The 18781-nt window shown below is 45.2% G+C and overlaps 1 protein-coding gene across 3 annotated transcripts in view; it reads right to left on the bottom strand.

Annotated features, from left to right (window-relative positions):
* ZNF236 (zinc finger protein 236) overlaps window positions 1–18781 on the bottom strand; it is a 1086161-nt gene that overhangs the window by 371009 nt on the left and 696371 nt on the right. The window lies entirely within an intron of this gene.

Genomic DNA, 18781 nt, shown 5'->3' with positions numbered 1-18781 from the left:
GTGAAGCTGGTCTCCAGGATTCCCCTTCCCATTCTTGGGTGCCTTGGATGAAGGGGAGCGCTTCCGATTTTGACATTTCTCGCTTTTGCTCAAAATGACCCCTAAGGGTGGTGAAACAGGGCCTCCTTTGGTGGATACACTGGGCCTCACGGTTCTATCTTGAAATGTGAAAGCACTGGGTGACAGGGTCAAGCACGGCTTTGTCTCCCAGTATATAAAGGGGCTGTGTCCGGATGTCGTACTCTTAAAAGAGACACACCTACGGGGCACTAAGTGCATATATCTAGGCAGAGGGCCATATGTCATGCTGGCACATGCAGGGTTTACTTCTGGCTCCAGAGGGTTGACAATCTTGATTTGTGTTCCCCCCCTTCTGCATCACATGACAATGGATAGACCCAGATGGTAGATACGTGGGAGTGAAGGGGCTCTGAGGGCAGAGAGAGATCTTGTAATGAGCACATACGTCCCACCCAGGCTCCAGCCCCCCCGTTGGAGATATTGGGGAAGATTTTGCTGGAGGTCGATTCCTTGCTTTATGTCCTGGGGGGAGACTTCAATGATGTGATGTTGCCAGACATAGACCATAGACCGTTCCGGGACGCTGGGACCTTCTTCCTCTTCTACCTCACTTTACGAGTTTGTCGTACCAGGGGTTGTCGGACCAGTGGAGATGTGCCCATCCAGCTGACAGAAAGTACTCCTACTTCTCTGAGGCTCATAAGGTCTTCTCTAGATTGAATTATATTTTGAATGAATGAATAATCTTTATTGTACAGTTAATAAAAACCATTACAAAAGTGTGCCGTGTGTTGCCTGCATGAAATCAAAATTTAACATATAAAGTACATAAAAATTAAAATTCTTAAATAAAAATACAGTTTAAGGCAGATTTTATCCATGACCTCAGTCTTTAATTGGTCCTCCTTCTGACCACATCATTCTATTCACTTCTTTCTTTAAAATTTCATCTCTGCCTCCTTTAAAATGTTCACCCTACTGCAGTTCAGGATTGGGTCACCTGGTTTTAGGCATGCTACTACGCCTTGTCTGCATATCCATATACCATGTTGATTAAAAAGCGATTTTAGCAAGCATTTTCTTTCTTGCGTTAGGGCCGGGCACAACCATGAGAGGTGTATCAAATTCCTCTTCCCATTACTGCATAAGCTACAACTCTCATTAGAGCTCCCCCTCCCCCTGAGTAGTCTTTATTATCACCAGGTAACTTTCCAAGTCGAAAATGCAAAAATTCCATTCTTAGGACAGGGGACCAGCCTTCTTCAAATTAGAGCTGATGTCGAAGGAGTTTATAATCGTTTAACACCCTCCATGCATGAGATCTTTTCGATAATACTTCTTTATCCTTTAATAAAGATAGCATCTTAGTATTAATGTTTACTACTCTTTTGAAACATGCTACAGATATGTTACTTTCCCAGCTTTCATAAAGGCCTAAATCATTTATTGCTGTGTCCAAACAGAGCGCAGCGGAATGCTCACTATTTCTTTGGAGTTCTTGCCACAAAACCTGACACAGGCCATTCCTCTTGTTTGTTTTTATTCCGTACCAAGTTTTCGTGTAGGCCCCTTTCCTAGCTATTGTCTGTTTTATTAGCCCAAACTCCAAGCGTATTTGTGCTGGCGATGCATTTGGAGGTAAGTGAAATAGGTGTCTGTATGTTCATATTATACTTGTATTTAGACATAGTGCATCGCGCCCTCGCAGTGCAACACTGCCATACGTTAAACTAGGTGAAGATTTTTCTGATATCACCCTTAATAAAGGTAAAATGCTAGGGCCGTTCAAGGTTCTTTTTAGGGTTGAGAGGGCTATACGCAATGTTAGACCTTTCCTTTTTAACTCCTCCCTATGTTGGGTAATGCATCCCCGTTCATCAAACCGCACTCCCAGGCAGCAATAGGATAGGACAAACTTCACTTGTTCTCCCATTCATAAACCATATATGTTTTTTATTTATCCTCCGGCTCCATTCCATTACCTTGGTCTTTTCTAAATTTACTGAGAGACCATCTTCCTTCAAGTAGTTAGATATCCTTCCCAGTAATATTAGCAGCCCGATCTGCATTTGACTTATTAGAACAACATTGTCTGCATATAGCAGATTAGATATAAATATCTTGCCTAGTTTCTGTGCGTTTGAGTTTACTACTTTTAGATCTTGTGATAGGTTTGATAGGAACAGATGAAAAAGACAGGGTGCTAGGACACAGCCTTGCTTCAGTCCTTGAAAGGTATCAATTTTTCTTGACAAGACAGACCCATCTCCTATCCGTATCCTCACCCAAGTATCAGTGTACAGGAGCTGAATAGCTTTGAGAAGACTGGATGGAATGCCCAAAGCTGTGAGCTTACTGCAGAGTAAATTTTGATTCAAAGAGTGGAAGGCTGATTTAAAGTCGACAAAGCAAAGGTACATTGGTAAAGTCTTTAGGGTTTGTTTATTCATTAACAAGGATAATGTTAATATATTTGTTTCTGTTCCTACTCCTTGTGAGAATCCGGTTTGATTTAGTGACACAATCTTTCTATCCATTGCCCATTCTCGTATTTCACCTAGTAGCAGGCTAGCAAAATACTTTGCTTCTATATCTTGTAGCGTTATCAACCAATAATTTTCAGGTGCCTCTCTATTAGCTTTCTTTTATACAGGGTTTTTAACAGACCCTCGCTGTAGGAAAATTGCTCCCTGTTGCAGTTACCCCCCACTTTTTGCCTGATATTGATGCTGACTTGACTGAGAAGTGTGCTGGGACCCTGCTAACCAGGCCCCAGCACCAGTGTTCTTTCACTTAAAAATGTATCATTATTCCACAATTGGCACTTCCCTGGCACACAGATAAGTCCATTGTAAAAGGTACCAGTGGTACCAAGGGCCCTGTGACCAAGGAAGGTCCCTAAGGGCTGCAGCACATGTTGTGCCACCCTAAGGGACCCCTCAACTAACACATGCACACTGCCATTGTAGATTGTGTTGGTGGGAAGGAAAAGGCAAAATCGACATGGCATCCCCTTCAGGATACCATGCACACAAAATGCTGCCTGTGGCATAGGTAAGTCAACCCTCTAGCAGGCCTTACAGCCCTAAGGCAGGGTGCACTATACCACTGAGCTGAGGTGACCCCAGCCTCTAGAAATCCTCCATCTTGATTTTGGAGGATTCCCCTAATAGGAATAGGGATGTACCCCCCTCCCCTCAGGGAGGAGGCACAAGGAGGGTGCAGCCACCCTCAAGGACAGTAGCCATTGGCTATTGCCCCCCAGACCCAAACACACCCCTAAATTGAGTATTTAGGGGCAACCCTGAACCCAGGAAATCAGATTCCTGCAACCTGAACTAAAGAAGAAGGACTGCTGACCTACAAGCCTGCAGAGACGACGACAACTGCTTTGGCCCTAGCCCTACCAGCCTGTATCCTGAATCGAAAACCTGCAACCAGTGACGCATCTAACAGGGACCAGTGAACTCTGAAGCCTCAGAAGACTGCCCTGACCCCCAGGACCAAGGAACTCCAGTGAGCAGCGGCTCTGCTCAACAACCTGCAACAAACTTGCAACTTTTCAACAACTTAAAAGACCTCACTCGTCCCGCCGGAAGCGTGAGATTCACACTCTGCACCCGACGCCCCTGGCTCGAGATCCAGAGAACAAACACCACAGGGAAGACTCCCCAGCGACTGCAACCCAGTGAGTAGCCCGAGACGACCTCCCTGGATCCCCACAGCGACGCCTGCAGAGAGAATCCAGAGGCTCCCCCTGACCGCGACTGCCTGTAACAAGGGACCCGACGCCTGGACCAAGCACTGCACCTGCAGCCCCCAGGACCGAGAGGAAACACCTACCAGTGCAGGAGTGAACAGCAGGCAGCCCTCATCCTAGCCCAGTCGGGGGCTGGCCCGAGAAGCCCCCCTGTGCCCTCTCTGCAGCGCCTAAGTGACTCCCGGGTCCCTCCATTGCTTTCAATAGCAACCCGACACCTACGTAGTCCACTGCACCTGGCCGCCCCTGTGCCGCTGAGGGTGTGTTTTGTGAGCTTGTGTGTGTGTCCCCAAGTGCTCTACGCAGGTACTTTCCTGTAAGCAGACTAGGACTGGAGCAACCCTGTTCTTCATAGGCGCCTTTGTGTTTTGTACCCACCTTTGATCTCTGCACCTGACCGGCCCTGTGTTGCTGGTGCTGTGGCTTTGGGGTTGCCTTGAACTCCCAACAGTGGGCTACCTATGCACAGGAGACTGACTGTGTAAGTGCTTTACTTACCTGAGAAACTTAACCAAACTTACCTCCCCTAGGAACTGTTGATTTTTGCACTGTGTCCACTTTTAAAATAGCTTATTGTCATTTTAACTGAATCTGTGTGTACTACTGCTTTGAGTCAAAGTTCTATACTTACCTGTGTGAAGTACGTTGCATTTTACGTACTTACCTCAAATCTTGAATCTTGTGGTTCTAAATTAAATTAAGAAAAGCCATATTTCTATATAAAAACGATTGGTCTGGAGTTAAGTCTTTGAGTGTGTGTTCGAATTTTGTGCCTCTGTGTGTACAACAAATGCTTAACACTACTCTCTGATAATCCTACAGCTCGACCACACTACCACAAAATGGAGCATTAGTATAATCTAATTTTGCCACTATCAACCTCTAAGGGGGACCCTTGGACTCTGTGCACACTATCTCTCACTTTGAGATAGTATATACAGAGCCAACTTCCTACACACTTGTTTTAGAAATACAGGAGATAGTCGGGGTATCAAATTAATTGGGACAAATCAATGCTACATGCCCACAGAGGGAGGTACTGATTCATTCTCTTCCAGTTCATCTGCAAAGCTCAATTGAGGGATTCAAATACCTCAGTATTTATATGACACACAGGGCAGACCTCTGTCATACTAATAATTTTGGGAGGGTGATGAGAGAATGCCCAGCCAACCTTGAGTGCCATCTGCCATCTGTGCCTTACAGCCTGTCTCCAATCCACGTCTGTGCTGGTTGACAGCTCCCCTTGTGCATTCCACCAAGACAGCCATAAACACAGGACACTCAGTCACATCTGCATTCATCTGCATACTGAATGGGTCTCGCTTGGCAGGAAGAGTGGAGAGTCTCTCTCTTATACTTCAATGGACAGTGGCCTGCCCTAAGACAAAGGACTGGTAACCCTCCTAGCAGACAGGACTGGGCTGAAAGGGGACCTTGTGTACTTCAAAACCACTCTTTGAAGCTTCCCCCACTTCAAAGGCACTTTTAGGTATATATGCTGGGTCTCTGACCCCACCAAATCAGACACTTTTAGATCTACACCTGGACTCTGTCAGAGGGACTGCCTGGCTGCCCAAGACTGCTTTGCTGAGAAGGACTGCTTCCCTGCTTGTTGCCCTGCTGCCTGTTAACATCTGCTGTAAGGACTTTGCCTTCCCCACAAGTGCTCTTCAAGGGCTTAGATTGAGCTTGCCTTCTGTTGTGAAGTTTCAGGGCAACAAAGACTTCACCCCAGAGAAGAAAACCCCTGTGCGTCGGAAAATCGACGTAGTGCCTTCAGAAATCGATGCAGTACCTGCCTCGCGGCTGAAAATGTGTGGCATCACCTACCGGATAGAAGCAGCGCCTGCTCCTTCTTACCATTGCGTCAATCTTCAACGCATCGTCCCTGGGTGTCAGAATACCCCCACATCGCAGTGAGGAACCACGGCTGTGCTCCTGGAAATCGACATCACCTTGCAGCGTGGAAACAACACATCCTCTGTGCCGTGTCGGAAAATCAGACACAGTGCCTTATTTTTCAAAGCATCTCCTCCTCTGAAGCCCCTGTGTGCCGTTATTTCTTATACATCCCAGGTACCGTGTGTTACAAGGATATAACCACTTAAGGATTGAGACTCATTTAAACCTTTAAAAAGTGTGCATATTGTTTTGTCATTTTGATCTTATTATATTCTGATAAATATCTATTTTTCTAAATTGGTGTGGAACACTTTGTGGTGTTTTCACTGTGTTACTGTATGAGTTATTGCACAAATACCTTAAAGATTGTCTTCTAAGTTAAGCCTGCCTGCTCTGTGCCATGCTACCAGAGGGTGAGCACAGGATAATTTGGATTGTGCTGTGACTTACCATGACTAGGGTTGTGGTCCAGATTTTGACAAAGGGCATACCTCTGCCAACTAGAAACCCAATTTCTAACAAGGTCTTATAAAATAAAATAAAAAAAGAATTTACTGGGAGAAACATTTACAGGTTTAGTACCCATGTGCCAAACTCTGCCTGAGGGCAATTGTTGGTAGATACGATCACTAGGCTTGGGATCATTATAGTTAGTGAGCTGAGTTTAGGAGATGATCTAAACTTCGTGTGGATTCTAAAAATAGATAGGTCTAGTGTTTTACCAGCAAAGGAGAGAGCAACTAGTAAATGTCTAAAAATGCTGGTGGATTAACTGGTTCTCAAAAGTACAGTAGGATATCTGCATACAGAAGGTACATATTATTGCTATTATTACCACATTCATAAGATTTAAACAAGTACTGCTTACCATTTCCAAAAGTATGAGCCTTTTGGGAAGGGTGTTAGGATTCTATAGTGGCAGTATATTAGCATTAGACTACCATAACCTTATTCAAGTGACTGAGTACACTTATGGATTCAGACAGCACCTCAGGATATAATTGCTAAGAAACTTTATCAACAGTAGTAAATCTAAGAATACTAAGGAGTGCATGTAAAGGGTAATACATCATTCGCAGCTAATAGGGATGCCTGAAGGCTTGCACCTGAGATATACATTTTGCTTTGGAGACTGGTACTAGAAGAACTAGAAGCACTAGAAGAAAGTGCAGTCTGGCTGCTGATAAGACAATCAAACATATTGGGGAATTTGAGGTAGTAAGATTCAGATCACAAATGGGAAGATTCAGAAGCTCAATAAATTGGGAGGTTAGCTAAATGTCATCCAACCGAAAAAGGTGTAGTTTACCTTACTCAAAATTCAGCACAATTATATAAAAGGCACAAAAAGCGGACAGGCTACAAGCATTGCAGAAGAGAGGCCAGGCAGAACACAGCTTGTATAACGAAGCTTGAGGTTGGGAATTTGCAGGCAAGAAGAGGTAAACAGTTTAAGAGGGATGCCATTTTCAAACTTATAACTAACTGCACAATAGGAGATCGGAAAACCAAGCACCCTTGCCACTAGCCATTTCCAACTTTTATGAGCTTCCAGGGACAGTGTTCTGGATCTTGTCCCGCCTTGCTTGCTCAGATGAAGAATGGTCAGTGAATTGTCTGTTTGGAGGAGTGAGCTCACCTTTAAGGATGGTATGAATGCCCTAGTCGCTAGATGGATAGCTCTCAACTTTAGGAGATCAATGCGGGATGTCAGTCCCTTCGGAAACCAAGAGCCTTAAATCTGAGGTTGATCCATGTGGGCACCTCAACCAGATAGGGAGCCATCTGTTGTTATGGTCTTTGCTGGGATGTCTTGATGAAAACTCATTCCCTTGAGTAGATTTTCTGGAAGACACCATCAACTGAGCGAATGATCTGTGTGCATTGTTAGTGCCAGTGTGTCTTCCCATTTGCCTCGGAACTGGTCCATCTGACCCTCCAGAATTGGTTACAGAAGTCTTGTATTCATCTGTGCATTTGGTACCAGGAAGATGCATGATGCCATTGATCTTAAGAGAACAAATATTTGCCTTCCTCTTGGATGGATACATAATCACCTCTCTTCCAAAGGAAATGCTTGAGTTTATCATATCCAAAACTGCTCTGAGGTAATTAAGTGAATGTACTGTGATGGAAATGATTATTCGTGGTTTACATGCAGTCTCAATCGGTTGAAGAGTACAAGGGCAATTTATAAATATTGGTACACCTGCTGATACATTGAAGCTTTGATAAGCCAATCATCTAGATGACAGCAGACAAATATCTTGAACCTCCCGGGTGTACTGCAATGACTACAATGCATTTTGAAAAGGCCCAGGGTGCAGACTTACGACCAAATGAAAGGACTTAGCATAGGCAATAGTGCCTTCACACTATAAAACTCAGGAATCTGTGATTTTTGTTTGGCTGGAAGTGTTTTAGAAAAAACATCTTGCAGATCTACAAAACATAGGCAATCCTACTGATGGTGATGGGGGAGATTTGATGCAAAGCCAACATTCTTAAATTTTCTGTGTGACTCCATTTGTTCGCTTTCTTCAGTTTTAGGATGGGACTGAACTTGTTCTTTGGCCCTTTTTCCCCTCACTAGAAAGTAGGGGGAATGCATACCCACTCCTTTGTGAGAAGTCGGGACCCTTTCCAGAGATTGCTTTCATAAGAGGATGGAGACTTCTTGCTGAAGTTGCTCCCGATGAAAAAGACGACTTGTTTGGTGGAACTGTTGGTGGAGGATACTTGAATCTGAGACAGTGTCCTATCCGCACAATTTTCAGAGCCCATTTGGCACTGGCTATGTTTTTCACTCTTACAGATAAGATGTAATAATTCAGTATGTCGCCCTAAGTGCGACAGGTATCCCGCGCACACTGTGTCACTGGACCCAAGCTATATAAAGCTGATGAGCCCATAATAAGGGCGAAAACAGCCATGCGATGTTTGTGTTCCGGTTCAGTGAGGACCTGGCTTGTCAATTAGGTTTGAACTGTTACCACAGGGTGCAGGCTCAAAACTGGTTTGCATATAGCTGGATCCAAACCGATGTAGCATAGTGTGCAAAATAACAATGGATTGAGATGCAATCTCTAGCAATAACCAGTGGCTGAGATTAATTCAAGCATTCCATCCATCACTTTTTGTATACTTTTTACATGGAAGGGAATAACAAGCTTCGGAAGGAAGAAGGTAGGTATCCGGAGAACCAGTTTATCCAGGTAGAAGGTCATATAAAGAGAGCCCGCATTTCACTGACCCTCCTGCCCAATGTTATGGCCACTAATAAGGCAGCTTTAATGGTCAATAGCCTAAGACGGCAACTGTGCAGACACTTAAATGGTGCACACATCAGAAAAATAAAGACATAGATTTTGGTCCCACTGAGGCATGATGAATGGTGTGGGAGGAAACATACTTCAGACTTTTAAGGAACCTAGCACAACAAGTGACAAACAGAGAAGGTTGGTCCAACAACTGCACAAATGCCAAAATGGCAGAGCGATAACCTTACCTGTGCACAGAGTAGAGACCTGCTGGCCAAAGAGAAAGCAAACAAAAGAACTTTGGATAAAGGTGCAGATAGGAGGTCAATGTTATAGGACGCACACCATGAGACAAACATATCCCAACAGCAAGCATATCCCAACTTGGTGGAGGGACAGCTGAATGCCGGAATAACATCACAAGCATTGGGATGAAGGTCGAAAGCTGTCAACCTGTGCCGCTCAATCCCCACCCCGCCTTCATTGTTGACAAGGCACTGGGCCTCCTCGTGGTTTGTGTCAGCCCCAAAAGGGAACTGCTGCATCAGACTGCGAGTGCTCGACGGCCGAAGCTGTTTTTTTCATTACCTTGCCGATCAAAACTAATTCCATACGTTTGTTGTGACCCCTCCCCTCTCACTCAGTTAATGTACTGCTTGGTAAAAGGTCACCTGACAGCTCCAGTATCTCATGCAGAAAAACTCCACACTCCTGCTGCTGCAGGTATTAACGCAAAGCAGCGTTTACTTAACAGATGTGAAAACATCTGCAGACGTCGTCAGTCACTAGCATGAATAAAATATACATGTTGACACCGAAGAACCACCCGAGGTGCTTGCAGTTCGAGACTTTTTTATCTTCTATTGTGGTTTGCTAGTCTCATTCCATGGGTTGATTAGTTTCTGTTTTACTTTTCGGAAAGGCTGCAAGCTTTAAAATACCATTCAGTGTTGTTTAATGGCAAAGACGTTTTTGGAACCAAACTCATGGTCCTTCACACGTGATTGATGGTTTGTTTTCACTTTAGCATGGGCTGTGTACTTTTGTTAGACCATCGCCACCCACACTGCTTTGTTTTCAGTGCAGCATATATATGCTGGGACACTGGTGATGCACAAAGCCCTCTATTCTGCAGTATGCATGGGGAATTGCTTCCCCTTCTCAAGATTGCTGGTGACCTTCAAAAACACTCTTTCTAAGAAAGTTGTACCTGCATTAGAAATATTAGGAGCCATCCTACATGGAGCTGAGCTGTGGGGCCATGTTAATTGCAGTACTCTATAATTGCGGAAAACAGATTTATTAGACTACTATTTGGCCTTCCAAAAAGTACACCCTTGACCCTGTTATTTCTTGATTTGGCAGTCAAGAAAATCTTGTGGAACACTGCACTCAAGTCTTTGCTTTATTGGCATAGGTTATGGTCATCACCTGATCTTGAATCTTACAGAGAATCTCCTAAAGATCTTTTAGTTTTGACTAGAATCCAAAACCTATAGTGGTTTAAACATGTAAGATTGATGCTTAAAAGCTAGGGTTGATAGAGTTTTCCGCCAAACCGGAACATTTTGTTTCCAACACAAAAATGGCTATTAAAGCAGCATATTGGCAGAAAGTAGGTGTCAATATTGTATAAAACGGTAGAAGAACTATGACCCTTGATCTTATGAATTGTAAAATATTTCCAAGCTATCAGGGGACAATTGATGAGGGGACAATTGATGAGGTCCCACCGCCGCTGGCTTGGAAACTTTATCTACAATTTAGATCGCAAGACTGAACATTAGCAAGGTAATTTTACTTGACTTATTTAAGTAACTCTATAACCACCCGTGTATAAAGTCAACCATGCCTGTCCTGGATCTTTATTGATATGCAATTCTTAAAAGCTGTTTTTATATTTTTATGGAGTGCTATGTGATGGTAATCCTTGTTTTTTTTTAACAAACTTTGTTGTTTTCAATTTATTTGCACAGATACTTAATGAGTATTAGGAGTTTCTCCTTCTTCGCCACAAAAACATAAGATACTGTGGGAAAAAGAGATGCTGGTATTACCTTTATTACTGTGTATAGACTTTGGCGGCTCCTTGGTCTGACTGGAGAGGATTCAGGGAGATTATTCAAAATGTAGGGATGTATATAACTAATGTGCATTGATTGTCTGTATGGAATCTGTATTGGCTTTGTGCTATTATGATCTGTGTTTGGATCGAAATAAAGCTATTATGATGATGATGATGATGATGCTTCCCCTTCTCTGTCCCTAAACAGTTATGTTTCTTATTCTGTGCCAAGTTTCATGTTGTGAAATTGGGGCGAAAGGGGTCTGACTGAATCATCAAAACAATCTGTCCCACTCCAGCCGGCCCTACTCTAATCTGCTCTGCTCCAGCTCAAAACAATCTGCCCAACTCCAATCTAAAACAATATGCCACACACCTCTCTGCCCCGCTCAATCAAAAACAATCAGCCCCACCCCAATCCAAAACAGTCTGCCCGCTCCAGTCCAAAACATTCTGCCCCACTCCAGTCCAAAACATTCTGCCCCACTCCAGTCCAAAACATTCTGCCCCACTCCAGTCCAAAACATTCTGCCCCACTCCAGTCCAAAACATTCTGCCCCACTCCAGTCCAAAACATTCTGCCCCACTCAAATGCAAAACTATCTGCCCTACTCCAGTCCAAAACAATCTGCCCTACTCCAGTCCAAAACAATCTGCCCTACTCCAGTCCAAAACAATCTGGCCTCACTCCAATCCAAAACAACCTGGACCATTCCAATAAACAATCTGCACCACTCCAATCCAAAACAACCTGCACCACTCCAATCCAAAACAATCAGTCCCATTCCCCCCAAAAAAATCTGAACCACTCAAATACAAAACAATCTACTCCCCTCCAATGCAAAACAATATTCCCGACTCCAATCTGCTCCAGGCCAATCTGTCCTGCATCACTCCAATCCGCCCCTTTCAAATCCAAAACAATGTGCTCCACTCCAGTCTGCCAAACCCCAGTCCGCCACACTCAAATCCAAAACAATCTAGCCCCACTCCAATAAAAATAATCTGCACCACTCCTATCCAAAATAACCGGTCTCACTCCAATAAAACAATCTGCCCCCCCACCAATCCAAAACAATCTCCCCCCCCCTCCAATCCAAATCAATCTGCCCCACTCCAAACCAAATCAATCTGCCCCACTCCAAACCAAATCAATCTGCCCCACTCCAAACCAAATCAATCTGCCCCACTCCAAACCAAATCAATCTGCCCCACTCCAAACCAAATCAATCTGCCCCACTCCAAACCAAATCAATCTGCCCCACTCCAACCCAAATCAATCTGCCCCACTCCAATCCAAATCAATCTGCCCCACTCCTGTCCAAAACAATCTGGCCTCACTCCTGTCCAAAACAATCTGGCCTCACTCCAATCCAAAATAACCTGGACCATTCCAATAAACAATCTGCACCACTCCAATCCAAAACAACCTGCCCCACTCTAATAAAAAGAATCTGCACCACTCCAATCCAAAACAACCTACCCCATTCCAATAACAAAAATCTGCACCACTCAAATCCAAAACAACCTGCCACACTCCTGTCCAAAACAATCTGGCCTCACTCCAATCCAAAACAACCTGGACCATTCCAATAAACAATCTGCACCACTCCAATCCACAACAACATACCCCACTCCAATAAAAAGAATCTGCAACACTCCAATCCAAAACAATCGACCCCATTCCAATAAAAAAAATCTGCACCACTCAAGTCCAAAACAATCTACTCCCCTCCAATGCAAAACAATATGCCCCACTCCAATCTGCTCCAGGCCAACCTTTCCTGCATCACTCTAATCCGCCCTTCTCAAAACCAAAACAATGTGCTCCACTCCTGTCTGCCACACTCCAGTCCGCCAAACTCAAATCTAAAACAATCAATCCCCAATCCAATAAAAAAAATCTGCACCACTCCAATCCAAAATAACCTGTCCCACGCCAATAAAAAAAAATCTGCACCACTCCAATCCAAAACAATCTAGCCCCTCCAAAGCAAAACAGTACGCTCCACTCCAATCCACCCCACTCCAATCTGACCAATTCAAAACCAAAACAATCTGCTCTAATCCAATCGGTTCTGCTGCAATCTGACCAACTCAAAACCAAAACAATCTGCTTCACTCAAATCCGCCAGACTCCAGTCCAAACCACCTCACCCCAATCCAATCTACCCCACTCCACCCCAATACACTCCAATCCAAAACAATCTGCCCCACTCAAATCCAAAACAACCTGCCCCACTCCTGTCCAAAACAATCTGGCCTCACTCCAATCCAAAACAACCTGGACCATTCCAATTAACAATCTGCACCACTCCAGTCCACAACAACCTGCCCCACTCCAATAAAAAGAATCTGCAACACTCCAATCCAAAACAATCAACCCCATTCCAATAAAAAAAATCTGCACCACTCAAATCCAAAACAATCTACTCCCCTCCAATGCAAAACAATCTGCCCCACTCCAATTCAAAACAATCTGCCCTACTCCAATGCAAAACAATCTGCCTTACTCCAATGCAAAACAATCTGCCCTACTCCAGTCCAAAACAATCTGCCCTACTCCAGTCCAAAACAATCTGCCCTACTCCAGTCCAAAACAATCTGGCCTCACACCAATCCAAAACAACCTGGACCATTCCAATAAACAATCTGCATCACTCCAATCCAAAACAACCTGCCCCACTCCAATAAAAAGTATCTGCACCACTCCAATCCAAAACAATCAGTCCCATTCCCATAAAAAAAATCTGAACCACTCAAATACAAAACAATCTACTCCCCTCCAATGCAAAACAATATTCCTGACTCCAATCTGCTCCAGGCCAATCTGTCCTGCATCACTCTAATCCGCCCATTTCAAATCCAAAACAATGTGCTCCACTCCAGTCTGCCACACTCCAGTCCGCCACACTCAAATCCAAAACAATCTACCCCCACTCCAATAAAAATAATCTGCACCACTCCTATCCAAAATAATCGGTCTCACTCCAATAAAAAAATCTGCACCACTCCAATCCAAAACAATCTACCCCCTCCAAAGCAAAACAATATGCTCCACTCCAATCCGCCCCACTCCAATCTGACCAATTTAAAACCAAAACAATCTGCCCCGATCCAATCAGTTCTGCTGCAATCTGACCAACTCAAAACCAAAACAATCTGCTTCACTCAAATCCACCAGACCAAACCAAGTCACCCCGATCCAATCTACCCCACTCCACCCCAATCACCTCCAATCCAAAACAACCTGCCCCGCTCCAATCCAAAACAACCTGCCCGCTCCAATCCAAAACAACCTGCCCCGCTCCAATCCAAAACAATCTGCCCCGCTCCAAACCAAAACAACCTGCCCCACTCCAAACCAAAACAACCTGCCCCACTCCAAACCAAAACAACCTGCCCCACTCCAAACCAAAACAACCTGCCCCACTCCAAACCAAAACAACCTGCCCCACTCCAAACCAAAACAACCTGCCCCACTCCAAACCAAAACAACCTGCCCCACTCCAAACCAAAACAACCTGCCCCACTCCAAACCAAAACAACCTGCCCCACTCCAAACCAAAACAACCTGCCCCACTCCAATCCAAAACAACCTGCCCCACTCCAATCCAAAACAACCTGCCCCACTCCAAACCAAAACAACCTGCCCCACTCCAAACCAAAACAACCTGCCCCACTCCAAACCAAAACAACCTGCCCCACTCCAAACCAAAACAACCTGCCCCACTCCAAACCAAAACAACCTGCCCCACTCCAATCCAAAACAATCGGTCTCACTACTATAAAATAAATCTGCACCACTCCAATCCAAAACAATCTACTCCCCTCCAATGCAAAACTGTAGGAAAGTACCATCTTGCCTGACATGTTACCCCCATATTTCACTGTATATATATTGTTTTCGTGTATATGTCACTGGGACCCTGCCAGGCAGGGCCCCAGTGCTCATAAGTATGTGTCCTGTATGTGTTCCCTGTGTGATGACTAACTGTCTCACTGAGGCTCTGCTAACCAGAACCTCAGTGGTTATGCTCTCTCTGCTTTCCAAATTGTCCCTAACAGGCTAGTGACCAATTTCACCAATTCACATTGGCATACTGGAACACCCTTATAATTCCCTAGTATATGGTACTGAGGTACCCAGGGTATTGGGGTTCCAGGAGATTTCTATAGGCTGCAGCATTTATTTTGCCACCCATAGGGAGCTCTGACAATTCTTACACAGGCCTGCCACTGCAGCCTGAGTGAAATAACGTCCACGTTATTTCACAGCCATTTACCATTGCACTTAAGTAACTTATAAGTCACCTATATGTCTAACCTTCACCTGGTGAAGGTTGGGTGCTAAGTTACTTAGTGTGTGGGCACCCTGGCACTAGCCAAGGTGCCCCCACATCGTTCAGGGCAAATTCTCCGGACTTTGTGAGTGCAGGGACACCATTTCACGCGTGCACTATACATAGGTCACTACCTATGTATAGCGTCCCAATGGTAACGCCGAACATGGCCATGTAACATGTCCAAGATCATGGAATTGTCACCCCAATGCCATTCTGGCATTGGGGAGACAATTCCATGATCCCCTGAGTCTCTAGCACAGACCCGGGTACTGCCAAACTACCTTTCCCGGGGTTTCACTGCAGCTGCTGCCAACCCCTCAGACAGGTTTCTGCCCTCCTGGGGTCGAGCCAGGCCTGGCCCAGGAAGGCAGAATAAGGGACTTCCTCAGAGAGAGGGTGTTACACCCTCTCCCTTTGGAAACAGGTGTCAGGGCTGGGGAGGAGTAGCCTCCCCCAGCCTCTGGAAATGCTTTGATGGGCACAGATGGTGCCCATCTCTGCATAAGCCAGTCTACACCGGTTCAGGGATCCCCCAGCCCTGCTCTGGCGTGAAACTGGACGAAGGAAAGGGGAGTGACCACTCCCCTGACCTGCACCTCCCAGGGGAGGGAGGTGCCCAGAGCTCCTCCAGCGTGCCCCAGACCTCTGCCATCTTGGATTCAGAGGTGTGCTGGCACACTGGACAGCTCTGAGTGGCCAGGGCCAGCAGCTGACGTCAGAGACTCCTTCTGAGAGGCTCTTACCTGTGTTACTAGCCTATCCTCCTTCCTAGGTAGCCAAACCTCCTTTTCTGGCTATTTAGGGTCTCTGCTTTGGGGAATTCTTCAGATACCGAATGCAAGAGCTCACCAGAATTCCTCTGCACTTCTCTCTTCACCTTCTGCCAAAGGATCGACCGCTGACTGCTCAGGATGCCTGCAAAACCGCAACAAAGTAGCAAAGAGGACTACTGCAACCTTGTATCGCTTCATCCTGCTGGCTTTCTCGCCTGTTTCCTGGTGGTGCATGCTCTGGGGGTAGCCTGCCTCCTTCTTGCACCAGGAGCTCTGAAGAAATCTCCCGTGGGTTGACGGAATCTTCCCCCTGCAACTGCAGGCAACAAAAGACTGCATCACCGGTCCTCTGGGTCCCCTCTCAGCACAACGAGCGTGGTCCCTGGAACTCAGCAACTCTGTCCAAGTGACTCCCACAGTCCAGTGACTCTTCAGTCCAAGTTTGGTGGGGTAAGTCCTTGCCTCCCCACGTTAAACTGCATTGCTGGGTACCGCGTGATTTGCAGCTGCTCCGGCTCCTGTGCACTCTTCCAGGATTTCCTTCGTGCACAGCCAAGCCGGAGTCCCCGACACTCTAACCTGCAGTGCACAACCTTCTGAGTTGTCCTCCGGTGTCGTTTGACTCCCTTTTCTGACTTTCGGTGGATTAGGTTCACTCCTCTTCCAAGTGCCTGTTCCGGTACTTCTGCAGGTGCTGCCTGCTTCTGTTAGGGCTCCCTGACTTGCTAGGCGCCCCCTCTGTCTCCTCATCCAAGTGGCGACATCCTGGTCCCTCTTGGGCCACAGCAGCACCCAAAAACCCTAACTGCGACCCTTGCAGCTAGCAAGGCTTGTTTGCAGTCTTTCTGCGTGGAAACACCTCTGCAAGCTTCTTCACGACGTGGGACATCCATCCTCCAAAGGGGAAGTTTCTAGCCCTCTTCGTTCTTGCAGAATCCACAGCTTCTACCATCCGGTGGCAGCTTCTTTGCACCCTCAGTTGGCAGTTCCTGGGCACCTGCCCACTCTCGACATTGTCGCGACTCTTGGACTTGGTCCCCTTCTTTCACAGGTACTCAGGTCCGGAAATCCACTGTTGTTGCTTTGCTGGTGTTGGTCTTCCTTGCAGAAACCCCCTATGACGACTTCTGTGCTTTCTGGGGGTCATAGGTGCACTTTACACCTACTTTTCAGGGTCTTGGGGTGGGCTATTTTTCTAACCCTCACTGTTTTCTTACAGTCCCAGCGACCCTCTACAAGCTCACATAGGTTTGGGGTCCATTTGTGGTTTGCATTCCACTTTTGGAGTATATGGTTTGTGTTGCCCCTATACCTATGTGCTCCTATTGCAATCTACTGTAACTTTACATTGCTTGCATTACTTCCTTTTGCTATTACTGCATATTTTTGGTATTGTGTACATATATCTTGTGTATATTTGGCATCCTCATACTGAGGGTACTCACTGAGATACTTTTGGCATATTGTCATAAAAATAAAGTACCCCAGATTCCCACAGCCTCTCCCGCCAAGAACTGCCAACTGATGTCACTCACACCTCAATGTTGAGGCACTTGTGAACCCCTTAAGTCACTTGGGGCACAGGAGGCACTGTGTGACTTGCTCCAGTCGATGGGTGACCACTTCCCATTGTAGCAGGGAACCCTCTCCGGATACATCAGCCTCTACATGCCTATTGGCTTGCCCCAGATTGCTCCACAATCTTTCTAACCCTGATAGCATATACACATACATTTCCATAACCTTCCTTATCACTCACTATAAAAATGGTTAAAGACTTTTTTTAAAGGCTACTTTTGTTTCATTGAGTGACTTTTTAAGGCTTTATGTACATTCTTCTAACTTTTAAAATGCAGTACTGGAATTGGCAACATAGCCTGTTTTCAGCAGCTAAATTATACTTTTGTGTCCATGTATTTCATGGTGTTTCTGAAGTAAGGTGAAGATACTACAAATAGGACTTTGGAAAAAGTGCTCCAGGATCACCGCATGTGGATAGGAGTGTCAGTGCTTATGATTACCAATGGAGATTTCTGAAGGACAATACTGTGCAGCTTGTTCTCTCCATAAAAATATCAATGACAAGACTGCATGGTACAGGTGGCTAAACTGTTGCCTACTATACAGCCTTATCACCCGTCTCTAGGTCCTGGTAGGTTTACCTTTGATTTTTATCATAACTACAAGGGTCTTTATTTGGCCAACCAACTATTATCAAGATGGAGGGAATTATGCACACCATGAGAGGCGCTAATATCACTTAAATACAAAAGCAATAAAATGACCACAAAGACTGCATATGGTATAGTAGGCCCATATCAGTTATTAAGGTATTTATTTACTTATATTTATTGTATATAAACACATGGGGGCGTTCTTTAACATGTTTATAGGCACTATAGAGAAGACTGGAAGCAACTCAACTGGAAAGCAAGATTTTCAACCTTTTTGAAAGTTTAGAATGTGTCGGGTTAGAATGCAAATACACCTGCTAAGGAACTGAATAAGTATCTCTTGGCTGTTGAAAATCTATCACACATGTGCAGTGGAAGGAAAGGACTGGGTTAGACAAGGGAAGATTAACTAGGTTAGTTTATTCATGGGGAGGGAAAAAGTGCTGGACGGAGAGCAATCTCATAGCTTTCTGAGCT

The sequence above is a fragment of the Pleurodeles waltl genome, chromosome 2_1 (assembly GCF_031143425.1).
Source record: "Pleurodeles waltl isolate 20211129_DDA chromosome 2_1, aPleWal1.hap1.20221129, whole genome shotgun sequence".
Lineage (NCBI taxonomy): Eukaryota > Metazoa > Chordata > Amphibia > Caudata > Salamandridae > Pleurodeles > Pleurodeles waltl.
The sequence above is the reverse complement of the archived record's forward strand: the minus strand, read 5'-3'. Positions and strand labels throughout refer to the sequence as shown.